This window comes from Triticum aestivum, chromosome 3B, assembly GCF_018294505.1.
Source record: "Triticum aestivum cultivar Chinese Spring chromosome 3B, IWGSC CS RefSeq v2.1, whole genome shotgun sequence".
Classification (NCBI taxonomy): domain Eukaryota; kingdom Viridiplantae; phylum Streptophyta; class Magnoliopsida; order Poales; family Poaceae; genus Triticum; species Triticum aestivum.
In genome coordinates this window covers 457021474-457038268 of record NC_057801.1, presented here as the reverse complement: position 1 = coordinate 457038268, position 16795 = coordinate 457021474, and positions in this window count along the sequence as shown.

Below are 16795 nucleotides of genomic sequence, written 5' to 3'. Positions count from 1 at the left end.
AAAAAGACTCGTCGCCACTGCACGAAGTCTGAAGAAGCAGAAGCGGAAGCTCAAAACAGCGGAAGACGTACTCAGGATGAGATTGAGCAAAGTACTCAAGGCTGCAGACAAATATGGCGATAGTCGTCAAACAAAAAGCTACCCCAAGCGCAAACTACTGCCCGAATTTGACGAAGAGGCCGTAGAGCCCACACAATCAAAGAACAAAGAGGCCGCTCAGTCGGATAGACGACCACATGACAAACAAAGAACGACAAGCGGCACCGCACATAAGCCGGCACGCGATCCACATAAGGATCCTCACAAAAAGGATGGCCCGATCAGGTCCATCTATGGGCCAAGAAAGCAAGCCCCAGAAAGCAATACAACAGGTCGAGTATTCGAGCATCCCAGCACACCCAAATACAGGGGCGCCGCACACCCCTTATGTTTCCCCGATGAGGTGCTGGATCATGAATTTCCAGCGGGATTCAAACCCGTAAACATAGAGGCATACGACGGAACAACAGACCCTGGAGTCTGGATTGAGGATTACATCCTGCACATACATATGGCTAGAGGAGATGACCTCCATGCCATAAAATACTTACCCCTCAAGCTCAAAGGGCCAGCTCGGCATTGGCTCAAAAGCCTCCCAGAAAATACCATTGGAAGTTGGGAAGAGCTCGAGGACGCGTTTCGGGCATATTTTCAGGGGACTTATGTCCGCCCTCTAGATGCAGACGATTTAAGTCACATAACTCAACAGTCCGGAGAGTCATCCCGCAAGTTCTGGAACAGGTTCCTCACCAAAAAGAACCAGATAGTCGACTGCCCGGACGCCGAAGCCTTAGCAGCCTTCAAACATAACGTCCAGGACGAATGGCTCGCCAGACACCTCGGCTAGGAAAAGCCAAGGAAAATGGCCACACTAACAAGCCTCATGACCCGCTTTTGCGCGGGAGAAGATAGCTGGCTGGCAAGATGCAGCACCAGCGACCCAAGTACATCCGAGGTCAGGGATGGAAATGGGAAACCACGACGCAGAAAGGACCAGCGCCGGACCAAGGGAAATGACCCAAAGAGCACGGCAGTTAATGCCAGATTCAAAAGCTCTCGACAGAACAACAAAATACTGCCTCTCAAGGACAACAGCGGTGTCTATCCAACCTAAACAAAATCTTGGACAAAATATGCCAAATCCACAGCACCTCCGGGAAGCCTGCAAACCATACCCACAGAGATTGTTGGGTAATAGTCCAGCCGACTTAACGCCGAACACAAGGGGCTCGAAACACCAAGTGAGGATGATGACGAACTCCTCAAGCAGAGCAACGGCAAACAAAGGAATTTCCCACAAGAGGTCAAAACAGTAAACTCACTTCACGTGACAGCAGGCAAAATTAGAGTGGCGCCCATTAAAAAACGCGCCGCACGGTCCACCCCAGCGGAGTCCAGACATTGGATGTCAAAACCAATCACTTTCGACCAACAGGATTACTCCGGAAGTATCCGGAACGCAGGATGGACTGCCCTGATATTAGATCCTATAATCGACGAACTGCAATTTACACAAGTTCTAATGGACGGCGGTAGTGATCTAAACCTACTATATCAGGACACAATCCGCAGAATGGGGATAGACCCAACCAAAATACGCCATAGCAACACTTCCTTTAAAGGAGTGACGCCAGGCCCATATGCCCATTGTACGGGCTCTCTACCACTAGAAGTTGTGTTCGGCTCATCCGACAACTACCATCGCGAAAAGCTAGTCTTCCACATCGCCCCATTTAAAAGTAGCTATCAAGCACTATTGGGACGCGAAGCTTTCGCCCGCTTTAACGCAATACCGCATTATGCATCTCTTACACTTAAAATGCCCGGTCCACGCGGCATAATCTCATTAAAGGGAAACCTCGAGTGTTCCTCGAATAAGGAAGAAAGTGAGACTGCCTTAATTGGCACACATTAATCCGGCTTTGCCGATAAAAGCCCCCAAACAGGTCATCCAGACCCCGGACACGGTTACGTGAGTCCGGCGCAAATAAACAAGGGGCTTACTAGCCGCGTCCCCCCTTACAAGGGGCCGCACGCATGAACAATAAGAGACAATAAAGCTCAATTTTACTCGTTTTTTAACCTACATTCTGTCTATACATTTTTCGCACGATCCCTTTTTTTCTTCAAACTAAGTTCTTCTCTTTTACAGATGAACACCGTGCTACGCCCGTCCAGGATACGGCACAACGAAGACACAGGCGCAGACGTGCAGTAGGGACCCATTACAAGGATTCTTTTCAGATTAAGACCCTGCGTAAACCTTTCTTACTGTCTCTTGTTGATGCACACCCCCGGTTCCTCACTATAACCGAGGAGGAGGCTGGCGTTTTGGCATCGGCCGCGTCAGAAATCTTTGCGCGTACCTGGACACTAGGGGCTTAGGGCATTGTTCTGCCCGTTTTCATAAAGACCGAATACCTTAGGGAGTGTTCGGCGTCTCGAGTTAGGCCTTATATGCATCAACTTTGAATCATGTCTTTGGTCAAATGTTGGGTTTGCCCGGCTCCTGTGTTTTGCTGCCTTATGTTCCGCTCTATCGGCTAACGCGGCACCAGGAGAACTACTGCAATTGTGCCCCGGTTTGTCCAAGTGAGCACCTCAGTAGAGAAAGCCGAAAACTGACTGTCATGATATAGCGAGAGACTGGTCAACCACTCGATCGACTACCGGAATGTTTAGAATTCCTCCGCTTTAATGAAGGACCGTTTCCCGGTCAGGCACATACGCGCCCCAAAATTCGGAGAGCGCAATGCCCCTAGGGGCTATATAGTAGCCCCACCATTGAAATCCTATGGCTAAGTGAAAGTGATAAAGCATTATAGTCCGGTTTCCTAGTTTGCTATGCTATCACCTCCTTCACAGGACCAAGACGTTGGATTAAGTGTGAAAATGCGCTCTTTTTTTTTGCAAACACCCCCGCACTATGTGCGTGGGGGCTGAAGCCGAAGACTGCCATCTTTCAGGTTATATACACATATACGTTAACGGCCGCGCAGGAGGAATTTCAACACTTGAACGCACAAGTATAAAAAGCCCTTATATTATATTTGAAACATGGTTTCACAAATCATACATGTCATTTGAACATAACATCTTTCGATCACTGCATCTCTATTAAACGAGCGCCCTGCAGGACTTCCTCAAAATAGTATTCAGGTGGTAATCTGCTCCTGTCCGAATCCTGGGATGCAACGTCGGTGGCCTCCATTTCTGCCCAGTATGTTTTGACACGGGCGAGTGCCATCCGTGCACCCTCTATGCATGCCGACCACTTCATCGCCTTGATATGCGTCACTGCATCAAGGAACTGTTGCACCAAGCCAAAATAACTCTTCAGCACGGGCCTTTTCGGCCACAAATGAGCCACGACATCCTTCGTGGCAAGTCCGGACAACCTATTCAGCTCAGCCCATTCGGCTAACCGACCGGTCAATGGAAGTGGACGCTCCGGACTATCGAACTGCGACCAAAAAAGCTCTTCCATTCCGTGATCCTTTTGGCCTCGGAAGTGTGCGACTGCGTCGGCGGCACTGGCCGACAAATTCAGATAAGCATCCTCCGCACCCCACAACTGGACCAACTGAGCATACTTCGGATCCGTGAACTTCCTACGCAGCAGAAAGGGCTTTCCAGCCGCAATATCCCCGGCCTGACGTAGCTCCTCCTTTATAGCTCTCATCGCAGAGCGGGCATCCTTGGCTTCGGCGGTGGCCTTCTTCAGGTCCTCCTGCTCCGCTCGGCGTTCCCCTTTAAGAAACTCGCAGCGGTCGGTAGCATCCTTCAGCTCCACGGCCATCTTGGCCATTTCCTCCCTGCTTCGGCTTTCAGCTCTTCGGCCGCCGCATCACTTTTTCTGGCTTGCTCCTTGGCTCGGGCAAGCTCTGCCCGAAGATCCTTCATGGCAGCGGCACCATCTGCATTAAGAATACATGTAGTAAGGCACGAGCGTCAAGCTCCCTTACCAATTGTCCGTGGGGAAGCCACATACCTTGTGACTCGTCAAGTCGCTTATTGACCAGCGCGATGTCCGCATCCGCAACGTCAAGTTGCCGCTTCAGTTCAGCAACTCTATCAGTCCGGCTGGCCACCGAACGCTCCGCCCCCTGAATAGGAAGGATGACATCTTAACACTGAGATTATGATCCTCGGCACGTCGTCACTTCTGACAACGTACCCAGTCTCAGGGGCTACTATCTATACAGGGCGCATTCTATATGCAAAACTGTCAGAAGGTATATCGTTTTCGCGTACCTCAAACCCCGTCAGTAAACTTCTGACGGCTTCATGCAATCCGCTCTCAGCGGATGAAATCCTTTCAATCACCTTACCCATCAATGCACGGTGATCTTCTGTGATAGACGCTCGCCCGAGCAGATCCTTCAGCTTCTCCGACCGTACACCAGTTGGTGCCGGACCTCCCGGCCCCGCCGGACTTGGGGAAACCCTCCGTGATGACACCTCAGGGTCGTCCGCCCCGCCCGATGGTGCGGCAGATGGAGGCGTTTCGCTCCCCATCATCTTCGGACGAAGATCCCCCGAAGATGAGCTCTGCTGAGAAGGGCTGAGATCCGAACTACAAGGTAAAACTTTTGTTATCTTCAGAAATAAAAACAGGGATGTCCCTTATTACAAAACTCCCCTTTCTACTTACGGCTCGCTGGAGGGCTGATTCCCTTGGGGAAATAGTGCGGCAGGGGCCTCTCCTGGCGCAGGACCCTCTGGTGAAGATTTCTTCCCCCGCTTTGAGGCCTTGACCTCCGGATCTTCAGAAGCGGTCCTCTTCTCCCCCTGGTGAGGGGGATTCTCGATCCCCCCTTCCCTAAAAGCCTCCTTAGCGGAGGCGGTAGCTTTCCTGTTCCCCCCTTCGCCCTCTTCCAAAGGTGCAACCTCCAGCATCTTGGTTAACACGGGATCCGGCGTGGTCTCAGGGAGGGGGGCCGGACACCTTATCAGTTTTGCTTTGGGTATCCATTCCTGCTCAAGGGACAGCTCTTTAAAGGGCAAGTTTACAATAAATGTACGGATAGCATGTCCGGGCACAGGACTACTTACTTGAGTATCCGGGCGATTGCAGCTCAGGCCCGCGTCCTCGGTCCAGACTGGACACATCTCCTGTGATCCGAAGAACAGTTTATACATCTCCACGGGCATCGCGCCCATGAAGTGCTGGAGAGCTCGCGGTCCCTTCGGATTGAATTCCCACAGGCGGAGGGGGCGACGTTTGTAGGCAGAAGGCGCCGAATCAGCATGACCTGCGCCACTACAACCAGATTGATCTCCCTCTCTTGGAGGTCTCGAATACGGCCCTGCAACAGTGGTACATCCTTGGATGGCCCCCAGTCAAGCCCTTTGCTGACCCATGACGCCAATCGTTGTGGAGGGCCTGAGCGAAAGGCAGGCGGCGCCACCCATCTGGTGCCCCTAGGAGCGGTGATATAGAACCACTCCCGTTGCCACAAACCAAGCTTCTTTTGGAAAGAGCCCTCGGGCCATGGAGCGTCAGCCCTCTTGCTTATAACTGCCCCTCCGCACTCTGCCTGCCGCCCCTCAATCATCTTCGCCTCCACGTTGAAGGTCTTGAGCCACAATCCGAAGTGAGGGGTAGTGCGGAGGAAGGCTTCACATACAACAATGAACGATGAGATGTGGAGGATGGACTCCGGATTCAAGTCATGGAATTCCAGCCCATAATAAAACATGAGCCCCCTCACGAAAAGGTCCATCGGGAAGCCTAAACCTCGACGGAAGTGAGACACGAACACCACGCTCTCACCAGGCTCGGGAGTAGGAACGACTTGTCCTTGGGCGGGCAGCCTATGCGAGATTTCGCCGGTTAGATACCTGGCGTCTCTCAGCTTTAGTACATCTTCTTCCGTGACGAAAGAAGGCATCCACCGGCCTTGTAGGTCGGAGCCTGACATTGTCGAAGGTCCGAAGCGCCTGAATCTGGGGCCTTGGGTGTTGGAACTCAGGGCAAGGGGCAGATTCGATTGAAGATTGAAGAAAAGGAACATGCCTTGGTCTCATTATAAAGGGGTTGAATAGCAAGAGCCGTCCCCGTAACCGTTTGGGGCTCGCCTTCAATGGAGGGGGCAGGCCAACGGGCGCGGTTGGGTTACCCACGTCCGTATTAATGAGGATCCCGGAATAAGGGGACATGATCTCTGCTTTGACAGGACGTGCCAAGGAAACCGCTTCGCTAAACACGCTGAGGTGGAATAATAAAAACGATTCGAGTAAAGTCTTGGCCGTGGTGTGACGTCATGCCACGAAATACGTTAGCAGATTGAACTTGTGTAAATATTATTCTCTCTACGGTGGTATGTGGAATTTATTTTGCAAAGCCGGACACTATCCTGGTGTTCAAAATCTTCTATGAATTATTTGGAGGAGGAACCCGCCTTGCAATGCCGAAGACAATATGCGCGCCGAACTTGTCGTCATTGAAGCCTGGTTCAGGGGCTACTGAGGGAGTCCTGGACTAGGGGGTGTCCGGATAGCCGAACTATCATCATTGGCCGGACTCCAAAACTATGAAGATACAAGATTGAAGACTTCGTCCCGTGTCCGGATGGGACTTTCCTTGGCGTGGAAGGCAAGCTTGGCGATACGGATATGTAGATCTCCTACCATTGTAACTGACTCTGTGTAACCCTAGCCCTCTCCGGTGTCTATATAAACCGGAGGGTTTTAGTCCGTAGGACGAACAACAATCATACCATAGGCTAGCTTCTAGGGTTTAGCCTCCTTGATCTCGTGGTAGATCTACTCTTGTACTACCCATATCATAAATATCAATCAAGCAGGAGTAGGGTTTTACCTCCATAGAGAGGGCCCGAACCTGGGTAAAAACATCATGTCCCTTGTCTCCTGTTACCATCCGCCTAGACGCATAGTTCGGGACCCCCTACCCGAGATCCGCCGGTTTTGACACCGACAGTTTCCATTGCAGAGGCCTACATTGCTACGGAAGCATTGACATTCTGCTCAGAATACATTGAAACAGCTGATCATCTTAACAAAAAGGTCGGTGAAGACAATCCCAAGCTCAATGTTTTCGATTGTTCTTTTCGGGTTACAAGGAAGAGTCAACAATATGACAAACCTAAAGATTTGGACAAAATGGTTTGATATGTGTTGAATAACTGTCCTGAGATTCTAACTTATATCGAGTAAGTGCCAAGTACTTTAGCTTATACATCGTAATCTACTAAACATGTAACAAATTCTTATATTATTTGTTTGACGTGATCACTATGTTGTGCATCATCTACAAAAAGGAGTTACTGCCAAAAAATCCAATAAGCATTGACAAACTGGTTATGGCAGGATTTGCGAAATGGTTCAAGAGCCATGTAAGCTTTTGAATTGCACTGTCAATTTTTTAATATATTAAGTACATAAGATGATCAGCTTGTCTATTTTTTAACCATAGGTTAAGAAGATGCGGGAGGATGGGCAAGCAGTTAAGGATGCCCTTTACGTGCTAGCAATGGGTCCTAATACTCGGGTAAGACGTTATGAATCTTGTGTTATTGGAGATGTGGAAAGTGCAACTATCCCTAGGTGGTTTTGGTAATTCATAACAACATATAGCTCATTGAGCTAATGCTATTCCAAGACTATTATTTCAGGAAAGCTCAATGAATGGCATGGCATGGATGATGAAAGTGGATCCCTCAAAATACTAAGGACAAAGGATTGGCTCAAGCTCAAAAGCTCAAGACTCTTCATTTTATATTTTAGTGATCCAAGATCACATTGAGTCTATAGGAAAAGCCAATACTATCAAGAAGGGATGAGGCGTTGCTTAATGAGCCTCTTGCTTCATGTGCTTAGTGATATGCTCCAAAACCCTCAACTACTTTCCCACATCCACAAATGACCCAAACCTAAAGCCAAAATCGGTCACACCGATTCTTCCTATCCGGAGCCACCGATTGCAAAGGTCATAGCCACTGCCACAAACCCTAAGCAAATCGGTCTTACCGATAGGGATCTCGGTCTCACCGAGATGGGATTGTAATCTCTCTGTTTCCCTTCGTAACGTTTCGGTCTAACCGAAGTGAGCGATCGGTCCCACCGAGATTGCAATGTAAACTCTCTGTTTCCTTTTTGTAACATTTCGGTCTCACCAAAAAGAGCAAATCGGTCCCACCGAGTTTACCTGACCAACTCTCTGGAAAGCTTATTACCAAAATCGGTCTCACCGAGTTTGTGTTATCGGTCTTACCGAGATTACGTTATGCCCTAACCCTAACCGAATCGGTCTCACCGAGTTGCATGTCAGTCCCACCAATAATCACTAACGGTCACTAAGTTTACTAAATCGGTCCGACCGAGTCTGTTGAATCGGTCCCACGGAGTTTGGTAAATTGTGTGTAACGGTTAGATTTTGTGTGGAGGCTATATATACCCCTCCACCTCCTCTTCATTCATGGAGAGAGCCATCAGAACAAACCTACACTTCCAACTTACCATTTCTGAGAGAGAACCACCTACTCATGTGTTGAGGCCAAGATATTCCATTCCTACCATATGAATCTTGATCTCTAGCCTTCCCCAAGTTGCTTTCCACTCAAATCTTCTTTCCACCAGATCCAAAACCTATGAGAGAGAGTTGAGTGTTGGGGAGACTATCATTTCAAGCACAAGAGCAAGGAGTTCATCATCAACACACCATTTGTTACTTCTTGGAGAGTGGTGTCTCCTAGATTGGCTAGGTGTTACTTGGGAGCCTCCGACAAGATTGTGGAGTTGAACTAAGGAGTTTGTAAGGGCAAGGAGATCGCCTACTTCATGAAGATCTACCGCTAGTGAGGCAAGTCCTTCATGGGCGACGGCCATGGTGGGATAGACAAGGTTGCTTCTTCGTGGACCCTTCGTGCGTGGAGCCCTCAGTGGACTCACGCAACCGTTAGCCTTCGTGGGTTGAAGTCTCCATCAACGTGGATGTACGATAGCACCACCTACCGGAACCACGCCAAAAACATCCGTGTCTCCAATTGTGTTTGAATCCTCCAAACCCTTCCCTTTACTTTCTTGCAAGTTGCATGCTTTAATTTCCACTGCCTATATACTCTTTGCATGCTTGCTTGAATAGTGTGATGATTGCTTGACTTGTCCTAAATAGCTAAAATCTGCCAAACTCTAAAATTGGGAAAAGGTTAAGTTTTTAATTGGTCAAGTAGTCTAATCACCACCCCTCTAGATATACTTCAAGGTCCTACAAGTGGTATTAGAGATTTGGTCTCCATTTGCTTTGATTTCCATAGCTTTTGCTGGTCATAGCCTTGGTTTCACAACCTAGGAGAGTATGGCGTCTAGCGAGGGAAATTATCACCGTAGAGGTCCTTACTTTGATGGTACTAATTTTGCTAGTTGGAAGCATAAGATAAAAATGCATATTCTCGGACATAACCCCGCCGTTTGGGCAATTATTTGTATTGGCTTGCAAGGTGAATTCTTTGATGGAGAGAGCCGAACCTTGAAGCTAATGCGGAAGAATTGAAGATGCTGCAATACAACGCTCAAGCTTGTGATATCATCTTCAACGGATTGTGCCCCGAAGAATTCAACAAAATCAGCCATCTTGAGAATGCAAAGGAAATTTGGGATACTTTGATTGATATGCATGAAGGTACCGAATCCGTCAAGGAATCCAAGTTGGATGTGCTCCAAAGTCAGCTTGACAAGTTCAAAATGAAGGATGGTGAAGGTGTCGCTGAAATGTACTCTAGGCTTGCACTTATCACAAATGAGATTGCCGGCTTAGGGAGTGAAGAGATGACCGACAAATTCATCATCAAGAAAATCCTAAGAGCATTGGATGGAAAGTATGATACCGTGTGCACAATTATTCAAATGATGCCAAACTACAAAGATCTCAAGCCAACGGAAGTCATTGGAAGAATTGTTGCTCATGAGATGTCACTCAAGGATAAGGAGGAACTTCACAACAAGTCAAGTGGTGCTTACAAAGCCTCAAGTGAAGCCTCCACATCATCAAGTGAGAAACAAACCTTCAATGAAGAATTGATCTTAATGGTGAAGAACTTCAACAAATTCTACAAGAGTAGAAGCAAAGAAAGAAGCTCCAAGTCAAGGTCTTACAATGACAAAAGATCTTCTAGTCTAGAGCGCAATTGCTCCAATTGTGGGAGACCCGGACACTATTCCAATGAGTGTATGGCACCCTACAAAAGAAGAGAAGATTCTCCAAGAAGAAGAAGCAAAAGAGAAGAATCACCACCAAGAGAGAGGAGGAGTAGAGATGATCGTTATGAACAAAGACCCACACGGAGAAGCAAGGATTCGGAAAGGAAGGACAAGTCATCAAGGAGCTACACAAAACAAAGACATCAAGCTCATGTTGGTGAATGGGTATCCGGCTCCGACTCCGACAATCACTCGAGAGAAGCTATCAGTCCGACTCCGAATATACTCAAGATGAAGGTGTTGCCGGTCTAGCACTTGTGTCACCCAACTCCTACGACATATTTGATTCACCAAATGAAGGAGTTGGAAGATGCTTCATGGACAAAGGTCCAAAGGTAACACATCCTGAGTATGTTGATTTCAATAGTGATGAAGATGACTTGCTTGTGGATGATGATTTACTTGTTGACAACTCTAGTGATGAATACTATGATGAAACGTCAATTAATCATGTAATCAAGATAAAACGAATGACAATGATAAGGAGAAGATTGAGCTTCTAACTAAAGAACTAAACACTCTTAAGTTGGATCTTCGAAGATCATCGAGAACTTTTAAGGGCTCATGAGAAGTTACGCTTTGAAAAGCTCAATCTTGAGCAAGAGCATGAGTTCTTAAAGGCAATCAATGATGATCTCCGTAAGAAAAGTTCTTATTACATTGCCAAGCGTTTACTCTTATATACTTACATGCCTCAAGTCAAGTCTAGTAACAAGTACAAGAAAGATACTTCCTCTAGTAGTAACAATAATAATGTCAAATATAATATTGTTGCTTCTAGTAGTTCTCTTGATTCCACTAATGATTCTCTTAGCCAAGTTACACTTGAGCAAGAAAATAGCTTATTGAAGGGGATTATAGAGAAAGGTGTTTACAAGAGCCTTGCCGGGAGTAAGCAATTCGAGGAAATTGTACGCAAGCAAGGAAGTCACCGGAAGAATCAAGGTGTTGGTTTTGAACGAAAGTTCAATGCCAATGGAGTTGAGTGGGAAGAAGATCAATACCCCAAGATGAAGTTTGTTCCTCAACAAGAGAAGTATGATCCTACTTCCTTCAAGGGAACACAAGAACAAGATGATCTTCCACCACAAGACCACAAGAACAAAGGCAAGGACAAGCTTCAAGAAGAGATTGATGCATTTGAAGAAGGACCTAAGGCCTCGTTCAAGTGGGTTCCCAAGACTACGTCAAGTTCTACTTCATCAAGTACAACTACAACTCCAAGGATTCCCATCAAGATGATGTGGATCCCGAAGAAGAAGAACTAGAGAGTTCTTGAGGGTGACTCCGCCAACATTCTTCACTCATATCATTATGGCAAGAACAAGTGCGATCATCTTCCACATATTGCACTAGTTCAAGGAGTCACAAACCCTCATGTTGGTAAGGCAAGGGACAAGGCAACCTAATGATTTCATGGACATCATCTTGTGTGTGCATCACTCTATGTCTATGGATATTCTTGTTTGTTCCTTATGGGACTAACCCATGTAGGTAAGTTGAAAGTGCAACTCACTCCAAAGGATTGCTCCAAATGATCTACATCAACATTGAGCATCCACATCTTCGACAACTACATGAAGTCATCATCAACAAAACCCAAGGTTAGTTCATCCCTCTAAGGGGGGATCTCACATCTAGGGGGAGCTTAACTCTAAGAATTGAGTCAAAGCAACTCTAATGGTGTGAACACATCAATGCATTATGTAAAAGTGGTAACCCCACTTGAGCTTAAACGATGAGTATGACCTATGATCAAATGTTCTCATTTGACTCCTAAGTCAATATACTCATATATAGATGACCTAGTCATCGCCAATTGTTTGATAGATGCTAGAATTGGTTGTGCATGCTTTGCCACATATTTCATTTGCCATCTTATTGTGTGAGCATGTTGGTGCATATTTTACTCATTCAAGGACATCCACTTGTTGTTTTGATTGTTTGGCTTCTTTTATTTTTGCCAAGTGGATGGACAAGAATGCCTAAGAACTTTCTCTAGCTATCTATGCTTTTCTCATCTCAAACTCTATTCATGCTACATCACAAAATTTGATCAAGTCAGATTCGAACCACTCTGTGTGAGGAGCACTCGGTGTCCCCGATTCGTCATAGACTTAAACTCCAAAACCTCTTTTTGATTCTCGGTCAGACCGATTCCTCCATTTCGGTCCTACCGAGATCATTAAGTTGATCTAAGTTTTCAATCTCGATGCAACCGATTTGAACTTTTCGGTCACACCGAGTTGCTGTAACTGTACACAGTTATGCATCTCGGTGCCACCGAGTTGTTCCACTCAATCACACTGACAAGGTCGGGCTATATATAGTCACGGGCAAAATTTTGGAAATTTCTCCGAACCCTTTCGCCCATGCAATAGCTCGCTCTGCCATCAAAGGTCTCCGGATCGTCTCCTCGTCGCCAGCCACCTCCTGTAGCTGGTCTTCGCCACCGTAAACGGATTTTGACCCCGCCGTTGCCGCCGGAGCGAGTACATCACCAAGCTAGGGTATGAAGTCGATCATTCTGCTATCGTCGTCTGATTCCTAGCACATTGTGTTCTTATTGATTCTTGCCACCATTGAAACACTGCTATCCAGCCAATGTAGTCCGTAGATTAGATGAGATTCAAAATTTTAGGGTTAGGTTTCCGCTGAAACCATCTCGGACCCACCGAGTTGAAAACTCAAGATTGAACGCCTGAAGCTCTATGTTCCATTCAGCAACTCGCCCGGCGGCATTCGGGCTCCGGAGCACCCTCTCCAGCGATATGCTGAAACAACCTTGATGGGGTGGCCTTGAAAGTAGTGGCACAGTTTTCGGGAGGCAACCAGGAGCGCGAGCAGGAGTTTCTGAGGCATGGGGTAGCACGCCCGAGCCTCCCTCAGTACTGTGCTGACAAAGTAGATAGGGTGCTCGACCAGGGGGGAGGCATCAGCAGAGTCTTGTTCTTCGTGAGGGTGTGGGTCCTCCATGGATTCATGAGGTCTGCCCTCGGGAGCCTTGGTGGCCGCGGGGTCGATCGTGGCCTCGGGAGGAATATCGACCACCGGGTCGGTGGAGGCCCCAGACGCACCGTCCTGAGGGTGTTGTGTCTTGCTCGATGGTTATGCATCCTGCTAAGGTTTCTTGTACGGGCGTTCCTTTCTTAGTGCCACCAGGCCGGCGCTGGTTGAGTGAGGGGTGGCTGCTAGATAGAGCACCAAGGGCTCGAGAGGGCGCAGTGCCACCATTATTGGCTGGCTTGTCAAATATCTCTTGAGGTCTTGGAAGGTCGCGTCCACCTCTAGGGTCCACTCGAATGGCTCCTTCCTTTTCATCACTTTGAAGAGTGGGAGGGCGCGCTCCCCCATCTTGGAAATGAAGCGCCCAAGCGAGGTTACGCAGCCCGCCAGCTTCTGCATCTCCTTCAGGGTCTGTGGGGGACTCATGTCCTCTATCGCCTTGACCTTCTCTGGGTCGGCCTCGATCCCTTTGTGTGACACCAAGAAGCCCAGCAGCTTGCCAGAGGGATCCCAGAACACACACTTCTTGGGATTAAACCAAAGATCAACCTTGCGCAGGCTGGCAAACGTCTCCTCCAGATCTGCTATCACGGTCCCGGCCTCCTGAGACTTCACCACTATATCGTCAACATAGGCCTCTGCGTTCCTCCCGAGCTGCAAGCCCAGGGAGATATGCATCAGTCGCTGGAAGGTTGCCCCGACATTACGCAGTCCAAAAGGTAGGCAGGTGTGGCAGTACACCCTGCAGGGGGTCAGGAACGCCGTTTTCTCCACATCATGTACAACCATCTTGATCTCGTGTTAGCCTGAGAAGGCGTCCAAGAAGCACAACAGGTCGCATTAGGCGGTGGAGTCCAGAATCTAGTCAATGCGAGGGAGCGGGAAGGGATCTTGCGGGCAGGCCTTGTTGAGGTTAGTGAAGTCGACACACATGCGCTCCTTCCCTCCTTTCTTGGGACGATGACGGGGTTCGCCAACCACTCAGGGTATCGTACCTCTTTGATAACCTTCTACGTCTTGATCTTGCGTTGGTTTTCCTCGTAGAGGAGAAGGTGATGCAGCAATAGTAGCGTAAGTATTTCCCTCAGTTTTTGAGAACCAAGGTATCAATCCAGTAGGAGGCTCCTCAAAAGTCCCACGAACCTACACAAACAAACAAAGAACTCGCAACCAACGCAATAAAGGGGTTGTCAATCCCTTCACGGCCACTTGCGAAAGTGAGATCTAATAAAGGTACTATGATAAGATAGATATATTTTTGGTATTATATAATATAGATGCAAAAAGTAAAGATGCAAATAAAAGTAGATTGAAAGCAAATATGATAAGAGATAGACCCAGGGGCCATAGGTTTCACTAGTGGCTTCTCTCAAGATAGCATAAGTATTACGGTGGGTGAACAAATTACTATCGAGCAATTGATAGAAAAGCGCATAGTTATGAGATTATCTAGGCATGATCATGTATATAGGCATCACGTCCATAACAAGTAGACCGACTCTTGCCTGCATCTACTACTATTACTCCACACATTGACCGACTCCTGCCTGCATCTAGAGTATTAAGTTCATAAGAACAGAGTAACGCATTAAGCAAGATGACATGATGTAGAGGGATAAACTCAAACAATATGATATAAACCCCATCTTGTTATCCTCCATGGCAACAATACAATACGTGCCTTGCAACCCTTTCTGTCACTGGGTAAGGACAACGCAAGATTGAACCCAAAGCTAAGCACTTCTCCCATGGCAAGAAAGATCAATCTAGTAGGCCAAACCAAACTGATAATTCGAAGAGACTTGCAAAGATAACTCAATCATACATAATAGAATTCAGAGAAGATTCAAATATTATTCATACATAAACTTGATCATAAACCCACAATTCATCGGATCTCGACAAACACACCGCAAAAAGAGTTTACATCGAATAGATCTCCACAAGAGAGGGGGAGAACATTGTATTGAGATCCAAAAAGAGAGAAGAAGCCATCTAGCTAATAACTATGGACCCGTAGGTCTGTGGTAAACTACTCACAACTCATCGGAGGGGCAAGGATGTTGATGTAGAAGCCCTCCATGTTCGATTCCCCCTCCGGCATAGCACCGGGGAAGGCTCCAAGATGGGATCTCGCGGATACAGAAGGTTACGATGGTGGAAATTGTGTTCCATCCTGCTCCTGGATGTTTTCGGGGTACGTAGGTATATATAGGAGGAAGAAGTACATCGGTGGCTGCCCGAGGGGCCCACAAGACAAGGGAGCACGCCCTATAGGGGGGGGCGCCCTCCTATCTCGTGGGAGCCTCAGCTGCTTCTTGGCTTGCACTCCAACTCCTCTGGATCACGTTCGTTCCAAAAATCACGCTCCCGAAGGTTTCATTCCATTTGGACTCCGTTCGATATTCCTTTTCTTCGAAATACTGAAATAGGCAAAAAACAGCCATATGGGCTGGGCCTCCGGTTAGTAGGTTGGTCCCAAAAATGATATAAATGTGTAAAATAAAGCCCATAAACATACAAAAGGGGTAATATAATAGCATGGAACAATCAAAATTTATAGATGCGTTGGAGACGTATCAAGCATCCCCAAGCTTAATTCCTGCTCGTCCTCGAGTAGGTAAATGATAAAAAGAGAATCTTTGATGTGGAATGCTACCTAGCATAATTTATAATGTATTTTTCTTTATTGTGGCATGAATGTTTAGATCCAAATGATACAAAATAAAAGTTCATATTGATAAAATAAATAGTAACACTTCAAGCATACTAATCAAAGTAATCATGTCTTCTCAAAATAACATGGCCAAAGAAAGTTATCCCTACAAAATCATATAGTCTGCCTGTTGCTCTATCTTCATCACACAAAGTATTAAATCATGCACAACCCCGATGACAAGCCAAGCAATTGTTTCATACTTTAATAATCTCAAACTCTTTCAACTTTCATGCAATACATGAGCGTGAGCCATGGACATAACACTATATGTGGAATAGAATGGTGGTTGTGGAGAAGACAAAAAAGGAGAAGATAGTCTCACATCAACTAGGCGTATCAACGGGCTATGGACATGCCCATTAATAGATATCAATGTGAGTGAGTAGGGATTGCCATGAAACGGATGCACTAGAGCTATAAGTATATGAAAGCTCAACAAAACAAACTAAGTGGGTGTGCATCCAACTCGCTTGCTCACGAAGACCTAGGGCATTTTTGAGGAAGCCCATCATTGGAATATACAAGCCAAGTTCTATAATGAAAAAATTCCCACTAGTATAAGAAAGTGACAACATATGAGACTCTCTATCATGAAGATCATGGTGCTACTTTGAAGCACAAGTGTGGAAAAAGAGATAGTAGTAGTGTCCCTTCTCTCTTTTTCTCTCATTTTATTTTTTCCTTTTCCTTTTTTTCTCTTTTTTTCTTTGGCCTTCCTTTTTTCTTTTTGGCCTTTCTATATTTTTTTTCTTTTTCTCCCCCCTTTTTTTGTAAAGTCCGAAGTCTCATCCTGACTTGTGGGGGAATCAT